Raw genomic sequence first — 16,605 nt, 5'->3', positions numbered from 1 at the left:
ATAACTATATTACTAGTATACCTGATAAATAATAATACTGGAATGAGGTTAAATCTCCATGAGGCGAGAACAAGAATTGAAAGTTCAATTATAAGTAACAAGTTGCACTGTCTTTGTGACAGTGCCTGCCTGAGAGCCCTGTTCCTAAAATTAACATCATCTAATTAGTATCGACACTCCTAGTATTTGTATAAATTCATGGATATCCAATTGAGAAAATATCAACAAACATCAATATAATAATTGAATGTTTCAAATCAGGCAAGAGGCAAGTGTCAGATCATTTTTTAATTCTTTCCATGACTGTTGATTTTATTGAATTTTATTTCCTTCTAAATGACAAAAAATGATCCATGAGTCATGAGTAAAAATAATAATCTATGTAAATTACACACTCAACTACGGTAACCCATGTTGTAAGAGATTATCTGTCTTGTTGTTATTTACTTGAATTAAATGAGATTAGAGAAGAGTGACAGTCAATCTATTACTTATTCACTCACTATGTGATTGATAGTTTCCAGAAATATCGTGGTAAAATTGTAAGTGGTAAACTATCTGGTTAAATTAACTTTTTTATAATTATAACTGGGCGCTGGAGAGTTCGAGGGAAGTGGATTGGAAGAGAGTTGTAAAACTATAGGTGTGAATGAATTACAAAGATGAGAAATGAACAATTATTTATAGAAGGCGGAGACATTGGAGGAGGAATATGAAAATCGATGAATGCCTGGTTAAACGAGAAGAAGTTAATAGTTAGCTTCAATCCAGAAATAACAAAACCCCGGTACGATTGATAACTATCTACGAAATCGACCACCAAATAAAAGTGGTTATCTGTTAAAATATTTGCAAATGGTTAGAGGAAGGCGAAGAATGACTTGATTCCCAATGAAACTACAGCACTATCAATTCCATTTAATAGGGGGCCATTACTTCTATTCTCGTTGTGTTCCTGCATTTTTAGTGGAGGGGTTTGGTATGCTATCACTTGAATACCATTCAAAGATAGATTATGCAGTTACGAGTTACAATGTTAGAACAAATATAAAATTAGATCAAGACTAAAAAAATCCTTATAGATCTCGAAATAGATTATCTCCTCAAATCGAGATGAGACGAATCCAAATTATTCACAAAATTCTATAAATGTTATGAAATTGTATTATTTATAAGAATGTAATGCATTTGAACAGAACTACAGAACTCTAGTTAGTTACTACAAAGGCTCAGTTTTTTACTTTCACTCCCCGCGTCCAAAAGTCCTATCATTCTTCTCTTCTCTCTCCTATTTAAGGTCCAAGTTATAATGGCAGTATTTGATTACCTATAGTGTTGCTATCCTTGTTTAGCACTGCAACGGTGCTAGATAGTTTTTAAACAATGTAAAAATATAATCAATTAACAAAGTATTTCATCTCAAGTATGAAAATGTAATATTAAATAATTGAAAAAAAATTTTCTCTTGACGAATAATATTGATAATCTCTAACAAGAATGAACAGTTGATATTTCATAAGATATACCGATATCAGCTATCATCTACAGAAGGCAGTAGCAAGGCAGAGATCGGCAACGCTATTCTTCTATTTCTCCACTGTCATTATAACTTGGACCCTATAGAAGTGATTACACATGATTGAAAAACTATAATTCAAAAAATTCTCTCTCACAAAAGAATTTAATAATAGTATCAACAAGTTTATACTATTGAGGGATCAAACAGTAATGATTCCAATCCGCAGAGCAAATGATAATTCACAGGAGATGACAGAAATACTCAAATACTCAAGTTGAAAATAACAAAAAATAATACTTGAGATTTCTAGAATGTACAAAAATGAATACTTATGTGTATAGTTTTTGAAATGATTGTTTACGAAAGATGGCTTTGGTTGATATATCTTTCATAATGATTTTCATCTGAAGGCGTTTTCTGCCTGTTTTATGTTCGACAAGAACTTTAGAGAAAATTGATCAATCAGCTTCAAATTTTGAACACGAATTCTTCAAACCTCTTCACAGGTGAAGTTCGTTGGACAACAAAATTGACTTACTCCTTCAGGATATAGAAATAACATTGGAAGTGCATAAGATGAAAAATTGTTATGATTTTATATCACACAGACTGTCAGACGGACAGACTTTATGTGCCGACACATGATTTCAGTTGCAATAATTGGAAGTAACACGGAAGTAATTTAGACTTCTATGTTGTTGAAATTATTGCAGCTTTCAAGCAGCTTTGAAGTAATTTAGCAGAATCGTACTCCAGTCAAAAAATAAAATTAACCCTTAAAATTGAACACAAAAATATAATTAACAGTTAACATAAATCGAAGTTCACTGTAATTCATATCAATAAATTCGGCTTAAATCAAATCACTTCAACACAATAATTGGAGAACACTAACAGAAATCTACAATATTAATATTTTTCAATATTCACCATTCGGTCCTCAACACGTCGATATTATTGTTAAAGGGGTTTATTGAAGAAAACTAGAAAATAAGTAGTACCATGTATATTTATTTATATTATCAGGGACAACAAAGATTTGTCAAGCAGTCAGAAGGGTAAATCAGTGAGGTACGAAGAGAGCGCGCACTGAAATGAAGCGCGCTCTGTTCGTACTCTCACGAAAATGATTTATGACCAACCTTCAGCCAGGTAGGATGCGCGTCCTCTTCGTACTTTCCTTATAAAGAGGGTGCATTATCAATGGGACTGGGGTAGATAGAAAGTATTTTTGTCGTTTTTGTACACTTGAGATCTACCTGCACATACTAACTCAAGATAAGGGTAGAATAGATCAATTGTTGACCCTGATGTATACTTGATGGCATACCCTGATAATTCTCCAAACTTATCTCTACAGAATAAGAGATACTCAATCAATCGAAGCAGGGAAGATTGAGATTGAAAATATAGAGTGGATGGCACATCTCTAGACTATGAGTCATAGAGTCACCCAAAATCTATGAGTTTACAACTACGATCACAAGATAAAACTTGGAGGTCTACAAAAGTCGAAATGATAATGAGTGAAACTTGAATCAACTACAACCACCATCTACTGTGAGCATTCCAACGCGAAGGAATAGAATAAAATTTAAAAAATATTGTGTTCGATTTTAAATTTGACGCTCGTGATACAGAAATATTCCCGCAAATTATTAATATTGACAAAGTTCTTTATTAATTATTCTATTTATTCACATAAGTTACATAAACAATTCAGGTGAAAACAATAGTCATTCGCCAAAACCTGCCTTAAAACTTTATTTAGATTACACAGTCTAGAGAATGTTTGAAAATGAAAACTTAATTCACGCCCAATATTGAGTCCAAAAAATGCATCTACTAAAATTTTGAATTTATCAGATTAATTTATTCCCAAATAAGAATCGAAACAAAAAACTTCCAATACAATTCATGCCATCAATATTATTTAGCTCGAAATTAATTGCAGTGATGTTAAATAGAGCGTCTATAATGTAATGTTTTTTATAGTTAATATGAATCAAATTCAATTAGAGTATTATAGTATCGACTGATTATTGGAAAAGTGCATTGCAAAAGCACGAAAACGGATAGTTGATGTAGATTAAGATTTTGGAAAAACATTGATTGAATTAAGTTTATTCTACGTTGACTTTTCAAGAGTGGTTTACTGAATTGATTCAATGTTTTGTAGAAGTGAATTTATTCTATTAAAAATATATTAACAGAATTGAGAGGCTCATGAGAAATTCACACACTTGTTATGACGATTCTAGTGAAATTTGAAACCAGATCAATCATCACAGACAAGCATGGACTAGGAGGTGACATGAGCGTTCAATTCTTTGTAAATTATTAATTACAAAAATTTTATAATATGAGGGCCTTACATAAAATACGGACAATCTGTAATCAAGTTATATCAATAAGATTTAAATAAAGTGAAGGAGAAAATTTCATCTGGAGCGGAGGAGCATCACTGTTATCTATCACTATAGTAACGCACTATCAAAAAGAATCTGATAATAGCACAGTCGCTATTGAAGTAAGGAAATTGAATCGTTCGATATCAATTGATAACTGAGAACTGACATTTCTATCTAACGTATAACGGTACCTAGAATCATGTTATAATATATTCTGTACTAGAACATATGTGACGCATCAAATGTCTGTTTCACGATTATTGAGAATTTCTATCACATGCATTTAAATTTAATCATGTTCCATAATATCATAAAAGTGGTTAAACTATATTAAAATAATGAAAAATAATACACCCAGACCTCTACTGTACGGACACATGCTCATCTACAATAATTATTTAATAATCCTTGAAGAGGTTCAATGTTTATCGTTATCAGTGAGTGATCACACTTGATGGGATGAGAATAAAAACAATTACAATGTTCAATTAAAGTTAATATTTTGATCCATTATTTGGAAATAATAAATGTACTCCACGGTTGATAAGAGCAGTGATCAAACTTAGTTGCCTCAATCCCAAAGTATAAGAATTAAATTTTAATACACAAATAAACTGTTTAAATTTGATGACAGTTGTGAAGAAAGTCAAAATATTATCATTTGTATGATTATATTGAATGATACTAACCTCAAATCGAAGAGGGATGAACATCCATCGCTTGAAACTGTCCACAAATATAGTCCACAAATTTCACTGTGTCTCCAAGTGTGCCAGAGGAAAATCACTGGGAAAATTTCACTCACAAAGTCATGTTCAATCCTATAGCACTAAGTAATTGTCAGGGGTTGATAAGTCTAAAATTGAACTGCACACAGGTAACAAACTGTTGTCGACTAGTAGGGGATGCAGTTTCGAAGATCATCCAGCTAGTCAGATAGTACCAGATCAACTGGGGTAGGTGGTAGTCGCTTGTAGGTGGAAGTCAGTCACCACACTCTATACCAGTCCAGCTGGAAGGTTGAAGACTGACTGTGGAGTTGACTACTCGTGAGCCCCACACTACGCAGTTCTACCAACACTACGCAAGCGATGACAGACCACGTGACTGCAAAGCGACCAATCACAGAGCGCCTAGAGCTCAGCGCCGATACTCACTTGATTGAGGGAGTCTGCATGCTGTGCGGGAGGTAGGGAGGTATGTGCGCCCCCTAGCCTTTTTTTCTCGCCCACGAATAGGGGTGGTTTCCATCACATCAAGCATCAAGACCATGCGAAATGTTTGACGGTTATTCTCAGTAGACAAGTTCAACTGAATATAATAATTTACCTGGTTGCGTCACTGCTTAACTTGCTTAACGTCTATTGAATTTAACCGCGGTTAAGTGACGTCATATTAATTGCTTAGAGAACCAATAAAGAAGCCAAATGAGAGTGTGATGACTTGACCTAATCTTAGTTAAATTTAATGGACACGGTTACGTGACGTCACATCACGAAATCAATGCCACCATATCCAATAAACGAGCTGGATGACAGTATTATGACGTTACATTCCATGGTTAAATTTGATATACTCTACCGAGAACCAAGCCTTGGGGATTTCAAAACAAAGATTCTCAAGATACATAGAGCATTCCTCAATTGACTGAACTAGGGTGGCGGAAGAGTTCGTCTTAGAGAACAGATCAACTTGAAATAAAAGATAATACATATCAAGAGAGAAAATTGGAAAAAAAATCGAAATAACTAAGTGAAATCACAAATTCAACAGAAATACGCATCATCGTAACCATGAATCACGGTATATTATAATGAAATATTATCTTGTTATTCTTTTATTACTCGCTCAAGCGACCTGGATAGAGGTTCTGTGGAATTTTTCTCTTATCACGAGACTGTTAGGTGCGGCTCCCACAAGTGACTAATCCAGGAAATCTAATCCCATTTTAAGATCCAAATATAGATTCTCTTTATTGTTATCTAGGAGAAATAGGTCTTCAATCAGAAAAACCCAGGCTCATTACCTGTACTTGACTAGGAGCACCAGCTAGATTCTCTGTTTTGTCATCTTGGAACAATGTGTTTTCCCAACAGATAAACCCAGACTCATTTGTAACACGCTCCTCGTGCAAAAATGTTATTATTCATATAACTATTCATTATTCCTACTTCTAGTATCAGGATCTCTAATTGAAAATGTGAGATGAGCCTAGAATAATTATCCTTCAAATTTTCAAGGAGACAGTTTCCCTTTGTAAATTCAGGTTTATTCTTAAAATTGAGCTCATCCAAATATGAAAAACGTAATAATGAAGAAAGTGAACTGAGTTATTGAGTATTCAGAAGTTTTTACATAACCTTCTTTATGTAAGTATGATTCGAAATTCGGGGAAGGAACAGTTTTGAGGTGTGCCTGTTGGTCCTTCCCCAATCATTTTAATGAATTGTGTTTTGTGTATCATTGAATGAATAAAGAGATAAAGTTACTTCCGGTTTAGTCTTTCTACTTTAATGATAGTTCAGATGGTCATAAACCGTTCCATACCCTTCAGTAAACGATGTACGCGTTCTTTACCAAAATTCCAGTTGCAAGCTTCTGTCACTGTGCGAATTAATAATATTGTATGACAACCGCCTCTCTATGCAATCATCTACAATTTATACATCTATACTCAACAATTTGATCCCCCGGATGATTCTATTCTCCCACAAAGTTTTGACCTTGTAAAGATGATAGAAATACTGCTTTCAACATTGATGATTTGCATTTATGTTTAAAACCAGCTGGTGCATTCAGATATCTGTTGTTAGGTATCAGGTTGTTGAGGGATTTTCCTCTTGGTGTAAGAGCCACCATATCAGCCACCACATTTCATGATGGGATTTAACAAAATTTTTGAAGATGCAATAAATCAGAACAATGGCATCTTCGATTTCATCTGACAAAGAGCAAGATTTTGTTTGTATTTAGGACCCAGCCAGTTACTAAACAATAGATTGAGCTGCTAACATGAAGACTTATATTCATACAGATAGTTGATTTCTATTAGGTAAACGCTGTCGATTCTACGGAAATGTGAAATGGAGAGAATGTGGATTGAGTTTCCGTAAACATAACTATAGTGAGATCCACGTTATAATGACAGTATTTGATCAACTTTGGTTTTGCTATCCTTGTCTATCATTCAACAAAGTCGGTGGTACTATCCTTTTCTAGGTTCACAACGATACCAATTATGTTTTTGACAGCGTAGAAATATAATGAATTAATGCAGAGAATCGGCATCGCTATTCTTCTATCTTTATCTACTGCCATTATAACGTGGACCTCACTATAGTTTCGAGCACATATGCCATTTTAAGCCATTATAGGGTACTAGTAATTTTCCATAATTAAGCATTCAAGTAGCCCTATTAAAATACGTTTTAGGCTATTATATTTATATTTAATCCTTTCATATAATTCTCTAGAGAGAATAAGATTGATGAATATCAGTTGATAATATTGATCGTTGTGTATTCCATAGCCTATTATTAATTTTTCATTTGTAAAACCTAGAAAATTTAATGCAAAGTTGGACGTTCGATAATAAGGTTGTATTGAGTGAAATCAAAATTGAGAATAAATTTCACTTTTTCAATTCGTCATCTCTCTCTCTCTCTCACTAACTCTCTGAAGAAGTTTCCTAACTGGAACAAAAAAAAAGTATTGGAAAAGTTGTAGAGCGAATGTATTTGAAGACTATCTCAACATTGTCATTGTGCAATAATACTCTACTCTAGATAGAGCTCATTTTCCCTCTTCTCAGTGTAGAAAGTCTCAAGGCCTCTGAACGTTGGACAACAGAATCCTTATCAATAACGATTGACAGGGGACAATTAGCCTGAAAAAGTCACCTCTGCGTCAAATATAATCGCCAATTATTATTTTCTTACAGAGATAATGTTTTCGTTCTAGGATAAATTTGCTCGTATCTGTTGTTCCATTTTCTTGTTTCGTTTTTCCTCCTCTCCTCTCCACTCGCTTCCACGTCATATCTTACATTTATCAGCTCTCCTTTTCTTCCAGCCCGTCACATAGCTTTTCTCGTCCCACTGTGAGTTTTCTTGGTTTTACTTGCTCTCGCTAACAATAGCCAACCTACACAAACTGATATTGAATGACACCTGTTATCTGCTGAGGCTTTGCCTGCTTTACCTACTTTTGAACAGAAGTATACGCAACTTCTACAGCCAACTGGATACTTGAAAAAATCACTAAATCCAATACTTAACTTAAAAAAAACTAAATCCAATACCCAATATTCATGAGATTTCAAGAGAAATCGCTAAATTTAATATTCAGGAAATGTTCATGAATTATGTGTCTTATATGGGGCTATTAACAACTCGAAAATGTGATTGAAGAATAACTAAAAAGTGTTTAATATTCTATTATTATTGAACGAAAATCCAAATTAAATGCTATAATCTACCCCGAAGACTTCTGCTACTGCAAATATTGACAACAGGGTGAACAGCTAGATGGAAATTCGATGAGCGCTACTATTCAAAAATTATTTGTCAGCCCGGAAGCTGACAGTGTTTTTAATATTCAGTACAATGAATAGTTTTTTTTTAAGTTTTCGGTCTTGGTTCTGTCTTATGTGAATTATAGTTTGATCAAAGACAACATGGAGGTTAAGAAAATATATTTTCAAATTGTAAAAGAAAATTCATGTAAAGCCCAAACTAATGGGGAGCATGGAATGATCAAGGGAGAACAATACAACAGTGAGACCATTTGGCAGAATCTGTTTTGAAAAGAAGAATGTGATAGCATTTTTAAAAATTCAGACCTCTTGAATGTTATGCTCTAGAAATTTTGTGTAGGAGAAGATTTGGCCAATCATTGTTCTACAGTCCAGAACTTTTTCCAGATATGGTATTGACTTCTAAGGGTTGAGGCGTGGTAATCCTGTTGTTATTCATGCTTCACTTCACTCACAACAATCGAAGGCTACAATGTGCCAGGTAGATAGGAAACGCTTGTGTTGTATTCTCACCGAAATTGTTCAGCAAAATAAGTTGCTAAAAATGTCGTCACCCTTCCAAAGCGTCCCACATTTCTATTGTTCTCCCTTGACCGTTCCATTTCAAAGGGATTAGTCTCAAAACGATTCTAGCTCTAAGTGCTAGCTCATTAGCATTTGAATAATTGCAATATCTCAGTAATTTCCATTTGTAGATACGAAATGTATCCAGGTTACATTTGGCAACAGTACTCTATTAATATATAGTTTTCAGTAGTAAACGTTTTTTGTTCTGTGATAAAAATATTGATTTTTCTGTTAATGTGAAACTATTTTGGACGAATGAAAATGATATCATTTGATTATATTATGAACATTTCATGTGGTTTTAGAAGAAAATGAATCACTTTCTTTCACAATGAATATGATTCACCAATTCAAGGCTGAGTGCTAGATGGGACAGTGTCATATTAGTCCTTATAAAGTCCCGTTAGTCAAAATATTTTTATTGTAACAATTATTTTTATCAAAATTCAATTCTTTCTCTGCTGTTTGAATGTAACCAAACTGTTAGATTTTAACCAACAACTTCATGTGTATAGTTCTATAGTACAACGTAAATCATAGAGGAGGTCAATAATATTGTTTCTATGTATAAGGGTTAAGTGTAAGAGAGGGCCGACTGCGCCCGAACTTCGCCCTCCTAGGTCAAAAATAAAGGCAGTCATTCTATTCTATTCTATAAGCAAATTGCACGGTGAATGATGAAGCGAGCACTGATTATACTAGTAGAAATTCCCATTGACATAAACAATGTTCCGTTCCCATGGATTCAAGTAATAATGAATTGCTCTTAGAACTACTAATGTAGGAGTATCAGAAATAGATATTGTTACCCGATACAGTACAACGATAGACAGCACAGAGGACATCACACTAGACAAAATTATATAATATCTATTATAAAAATGCAGTAAATAAGTGCTTACTAACTGTAATTGCATTGTGAATGTTATGGCAAATGATGTAATGGGTCACGGTTATATACGTGCCCGTTCATCGGTTCATCACCAAAGAAACAAAAAGCACTATATTTTATACAGATTAAGTACTATAATGCAAAACTGTACAGTTTTCACTGCATTGATAGAGTTTTCTATCATGAATGAGGGTTTGCAAAATAGTATAAAATAGTTTATATTACAGTGGAAGTTTTTATTCAATTCATCACATACGTATGTGAAAGAGGGAGTTTCAGTTTATAAAACTTTATACTAAATAGGAAAGAGATCTATGTTGAGGATTTAAGATTGTATTTCATGGCTCTAACCAAAACTTGATAAATGTTGAATCAACAAGTACAAGCATTCCATTAGGCTAGTTACACACACACACATCGATTTATGGACGTACGATTTTCCGTCGTTCTTATAAATTCTATTAGATTAAACAGGCGATGTCAAACAGATGATATTTATCAAGATCCGTTTAATCTGATAGAATTCATAAGGACGGCAAAAAAAAACGATGTTTTACTTGCTTTAGTTCTTTGTGGATTGCTTTGATTGATTATTTTACTATAATCGAGTTATAGTAATATATATTATAACTTATATAGCAATACATCAATACAATCAATTTACAAATAACATTATTGAAATAAGCTTCAGTTTCCCGTCACGAGATTGTAATACTTCTGTCGATTCTATTATGATGGACAGAGGGTATGCATCATGCAACTGTTGACCAATGTGTAATGGTGCTGTAAAAAAATCTTGTTGGATTTAACAATAAAAATACTATGATTGGAATATCACACATTTTCAGGAGTTGAACTTTGAAACACATCTCCTTCCTGGTTCCTGATATATTTAGAAAACGCTGGTCGGTTTTCCCATTTTTTGAAATCTGTCATAAATCTGACCTAACATCATGTACTGTAATAGGATTTCGATAAAGGTTCGAAAAACTCAAATCTAGTCCTGAGCTACAGGATTTATTTTAAGCTTTAAAATTAACAAAGAAAAGAAAGAATTACTGGGGAACCGAAGAGTAAACTAACAAATCAGACAAAAGTCCCCAATGTGAGATTTGCGCATAACTTTCTTTAAAACACCAGAAAAAGGTAACTACTACCTGTAACTATTACCATAGACAAATTATTATGTTACTCAGGTATCAGACCGACGGAAGTAAATTCAAAAAAATATATATATATCAATTCAATTCAATTATCATTTTTTTCAAGCACTCTTCTAGAAACAATTTTACAGTTTAGTACTAGCGGACTAATAACAGGATTTTTTCGCAATGAGTATGGTACGAATTAACATGTGGTACATGAATAAATTTGTACTTACTGTCATATAATAAATAAATAGATAATTTTTGCTCAACCAAACAGAGCATTCTCCAAGTGAATCCGTGACTCATGAATGGAAGGTATAAGAATGGTATCTGTAGTGTGTAAACAAACCTCAAAGATACAAGGAGTCTTCAATGGCGGAAACTGAGTCTTATCTTGTCTGATCTATTTGTTATACTTATATAGTTTTGCACTATACTAATCCAGAATATCTACTTTAATTTCAAGATGGAAATACAGTATCTTTGTATTGGCACGTTGGACAATGGGAGAAATGTATGCTCAATCAGGCTCGGCTCGTATCCTGTATTTGAACAGTAGTGCCAGTTGAAGATTCTCTGTGTTGTCCTCTTGGAGAAAAATGAGTCTTCCTTCGGAAATCCCCAGGCTCATTTCCTGAGCTAAGACATTAGTATCAGCAATCCCCTTCACCATCAACCACAACTGATAATAACTGAAATGTGAATCAATTAGCCATCCAAAACTTGAAAGAAGTGTGATTGAAATCAATGACCGTTTAGAAAATTGCATTGTAATGTGTTTCTCGTAAATGAATTAGGCTATATCATTCAGATTACTATTTGAATACAGTAGGCCTATTCCTACTTCCCATTTCTTGGCAGGATCTTCAAATGAAAAATGAGCCTAGATTTATTAATCTTTCAAGTGGATAATCTTCCTTTGCAAATTCAGGTTATTCTTACAAATGAGCCAATCTATATATAGAAAACTTGATGACGAAAGTCGACTTATATACTGAGTACTCGGAATTTACTTCCTGTTCGTCCTGCTTCCTGAATGGACAGGTAGACGAGACCTTTTGTATATCCTTTAGTAAGAAGATGTGCGCATATGTCACAAAACTCCAGCATTGTGCATTTTTCACTATGCACAATTGTCAAGTAATCATTCCAAACTAACAGGTTGAGATTTCACAAGGTCTCAATAGTCAGACGCCAATACTGACTTGCAATTGAAAAGCAGAATCAAATATCAGTCTTAAGCCCACATCTACAAACCCGAAACATTCTAATCAGAATCATATATGTGATCCTATCAGATTGGTGAGGGATTCTTCTTCTTCCAAATCCGGTTCCATTCAAAGCAATGAGCGTAGTTTGTTGTATTAAATTAGCTGTTCGTGAATCGAAGGCGGGGAAAAGAATAAAAAAGAATGAGGCAGAGACAAAATGGAGTCTGTTCAGCTTCTTTCTATGGTTAGGGATAAAGAATTTCCTATTAAATCCAAGTTATTCTCATTCATTCCATTATTATTATCATCAGTAACGTAGTTACTTATATGCAATAATCCATCTAATTTACTATATCGATATCGACTTTGTATTAAGCATTTAATCGTTATTGGAATAGTTGTCTTCAATATGAGAATTACAAAAGTTATAATAATAGAATTATCACCTCAACAATCGAATACCCTTTCGAAACCACCATATTATTGTAGGAAACCCCATATTTTCATAATATTTTTCTAGTTGTTGGATTGTATGACGAGCTAAAAGTCCAAGTGCTTGAATTGTACGAACAAAGTTCAATTTCAAATGGTCCCAGTAGATGACTACTAGCCCGATGCTAGTCTAGTAGGCCTGATGCTGATGCCTTTTCACCAAGCTTTCCCAACTAGCTTTTTCTTTTGCAAACGAGTTCCAGAGAGCCACAGTAATGTACTGGAGATGATGATGAAAATGTTTTTGAGCCCAGAGCTATAAAAAGAGAGTAAGCGGAAGAGAACGATCAGCATCAGCAAGCAATGCGGGTATGAAAATTTTAGTCACATAAGTCACTGATAGATATTAACCGGGCAATGATTACAGCTGAAAAATTCTGTAGGCTCACTCCTGCTAAGCCGACCAAGCGTGAAAACAAGCATGAAAGGTTTCTTCATTTTTCTTGGTGTGGGGGGCCAATGACTTTTCCCAGGTGCGCATCGCATAAGAATAGCATTATCTCGTTACGCGTCAAAAGCACCGCGAAGATAAAGCGAAATGTTCGCTCGTTACTCAGATGCGACTTATGAATACCATTGGTTGTCAACTCATAGGAGGGAGTTAACCGGCCTTTATCTATATGAAACGACAACAATTACTCCGAGTGGAAAATGCAATGAGAACAGAAATTAGATAACAAATAAGAATAATAATCATTTCAAATAAGGAGATAAGTCGGGAAGTCGGGCCTATAGAATGGACAGTTTGTATCAGTTTGAAACAGATAGCTGTAATTGTCTGCCAGGTATTTCCTACAGATATTCTCTTTCATGAGTAATTATAACACGAGTTGGCCAACTTGATGATATGTCAGAGCTTTCACTTCAGCTAAACTCGTGTGTGGACTTGAGAACTTATCGATCGTTTTTGAAACAACTTCATCCTCACTTTGGATATCCTCTCGAAGTGGAAGTTGTGAAATCCATATAAATTTTAAACAAAATATATCTGCTTCAACAAATATTTATTGATTATACGATGAGAATGACTCCGATGGAAGAGATTGAAATAAATATATGTTGGACACCACCGGTCTATTCACTCCACTTACTGATATCGTCAATAAAAGTTTATAAATTAACAATGCTCAAATGTGTGATTTTAACTAAAATATGATTTTATGATAATATTATATTTTGAAATGATACTGTAAAACATAATATGATGATTCATATCATTATCATTCATTATGATTAATATTATTGTTTTCCATGGAATATAATGATTAATCGAACATACATTTCAATTTTATCACAATCAAAGATGGTTGATAGTTGGTATTGTAAAATAAGTCATAGATTAAAATTCTTGTCAAATGAATGTCAGTTTGTTTCAATGAGAGACAAAAGATAAATTTATAACTTTTTAACAATTTTCAACAATATTCTAGAATAATAGCTTATTATTCAGAAAAACAATCGGTGTCATCACGATCTCAAAGGACAATAGTCTCGTTTAACGGTATCAGCGAACTGATAGAAACTTCATAGTGAAATTTGCAAGTTCAACGTATCATTGTACATTCATATTATCATCTCAATAAACAATCAAATCCATTCTCGATAATAATTGCAAAATTTTTTCTGACATTTCTCTTTAAAAACTCGATGATTTTTTTACGTGCATTCTCATCACATGATTAATCATTCTAACCATTTATTACCATTTTTCCATTTTTGGATTAACCATTTTCATTTTTTGCAATTGTACAAGGGCAATCTCCCACCTATTTTATTTATTAAATCTATCAGGAACTCCTTTATAGCGTCCAAATCACTGAGCAATATTGATACGTCAGTTCTCACAAAACGTTTTTTCTCCTTGATCAAATTGATGCTTTGATTGAGAAACGCCAATCATATTGGTCAAATTCGTAAATTTCGTGAATTGAACCACCTTTTATACAAAATATCACTTCCAAGGACAACAAGAACTGGTCCTGTTATTTCACAAAAGGGAACTATAAATGTATATTGCATAATGACTTTGTATAGTTCATAATGACTTGTATATTTCATGAATGACTTTGAATAGCTCTTCAGTTTAGTAAATAGCGTAAATTGAAAGGTTTGAATTAGATTAAGTAGCGTATGTTGAAAGGTTGAAAACGTAGTGTTGATTCGAAAGGTTACGAATCCTCAGTCCACTTGTCCACTCGGCTAACTTAGTCAACAATTAATCTTCAAAAATTGATGAATTCATCATAACTATTACATCTCCTTCATCTTTATTGAATAATTTACCAAAATCATTAAAATATTTCTGTATATATACACATGTTTTCTTGATTGAATAATCTTTTTCAATTGTCTGAAGAACTTCACATTCGTGAAGTGGAAATAACTTTCCTTAAACACCAAAGTCAGATTTCGCATTCAATGCTGTCTATTTTATTGTTTGAGTCTGTATGAAATTAGAGGCATGTACAAATAACATTCCAGATCACAGACGTTTAAATTATGTCAGATAGAGCAATCAGTGTACAAGACTTCCTTTTTTAATGTTTATTTGTTTTTTAGCGGAAGTATTAACTATGCAGATGACATCACGTCTGGAAGTCATTATGATAGATATTGATAGATAGTAAATAGATTCTGCCTTATGCAAAATACAATGCAGAATAAAATCATCATTATATAATATAATGCATAATTGTTTTATGTATTTAATCTATCACTCTTCTGTGTAGATTGTCACCATTTGAATTGTCGTGAATAAACCGAATTAATTTTTTTTGAAAATAACATTTTCTAAACTTATGATTGAATTAGTCCTATCCACGTGATTATTTGAGAGTAAGAAATACATTGAAATGGATAAGGTCTGGTTGTAATAGGGATATCATATCTCCCACAATCTCTAGAGAAGAATTTGTTTTTGTGAAATTCCGATTAAAATCACCGATCTCATTCCAGTATGAAAAAAACACTCCTCCAATTAGTGAATAGTCAATTTACCAACAATTGATAATGATTAACAAAATAAATTGAGAAATTGTAAACAGAATACTGTAGCTTTTTATTCAATTTTTGAGAAGAACCTTTGGTCCCTCACTGTTCAGGGACCATGGACCAATTGGAATTTATCACTGACTTACTAAAAAATCGATTTTTGACTACTTCTCTATGTGACAATTCCATGGAGAGTTTGAACTATCTACTTGTAAATCTCAACATCCATATATGAGGCAAAATAAGGTGACTGAATTGGTAGAATAGAAGTAAAGGCTAAGGCTAAAATTAAACATGAGAATACCGTACGGGTAAACAGAAGAACAATTCATACAGGTAAACAGGTGCATCCAAATAGATAATACACATAAATATTTATCTATTCATCCTGGAATTTTGTTTTATTGATAAACTACCAATTTTAAAATCTATGAGCTAATTGCATCATGCTCAGGTCATTCACCCCGTCTCAAACCAATTACATCAGCATGAATGATCAATCAACAGTTACTGTCTTTCTTCTAATGGACTGTCTATGAAAATATGATCATCAGCATCAATAGAGCACAACATATCTATTCAAATTGGAGAATTCCGTTGAATGGGATTGTATTAGTATGTATAGCCAGTGAATGGGATTGTTACAATTCAATCCACACTAGTGTAATCCGTAAAGCCCTACACACACATCGACTTTTGTTCGTACGATATTTTGCCGTCCTTATGAATTCCACCAGATTAAACAGAACTTGACAAACATCATCTGTTCAATCCAATAGAATTTATAAGGACGGCAAAATACCGTACGAGCAAAAATCGATGTGAGTGTGCGGGGCTTAA

The 16,605-nt window shown here is 33.5% G+C and overlaps 1 protein-coding gene across 1 annotated transcript in view; it reads right to left on the bottom strand.

The window, feature by feature from the left end:
• LOC111051595 overlaps positions 1 to 4,960 on the bottom strand; it is a 55,293-nt gene extending 50,333 nt beyond the window's left edge. The window contains exon 1 of the mRNA XM_022338136.2: positions 4,620 to 4,960. The gene's annotated coding sequence lies outside the window, so the exon portion shown is untranslated. The remainder of the gene's footprint in view (positions 1 to 4,619) is intronic.
• Positions 4,961 to 16,605: the final 11,645 nt, after the last annotated feature.

This window comes from Nilaparvata lugens, chromosome X (genome assembly GCF_014356525.2).
Source record: "Nilaparvata lugens isolate BPH chromosome X, ASM1435652v1, whole genome shotgun sequence".
NCBI lineage: Eukaryota > Metazoa > Arthropoda > Insecta > Hemiptera > Delphacidae > Nilaparvata > Nilaparvata lugens.
The sequence above is the reverse complement of the archived record's forward strand: the minus strand, read 5'-3'. Positions and strand labels throughout refer to the sequence as shown.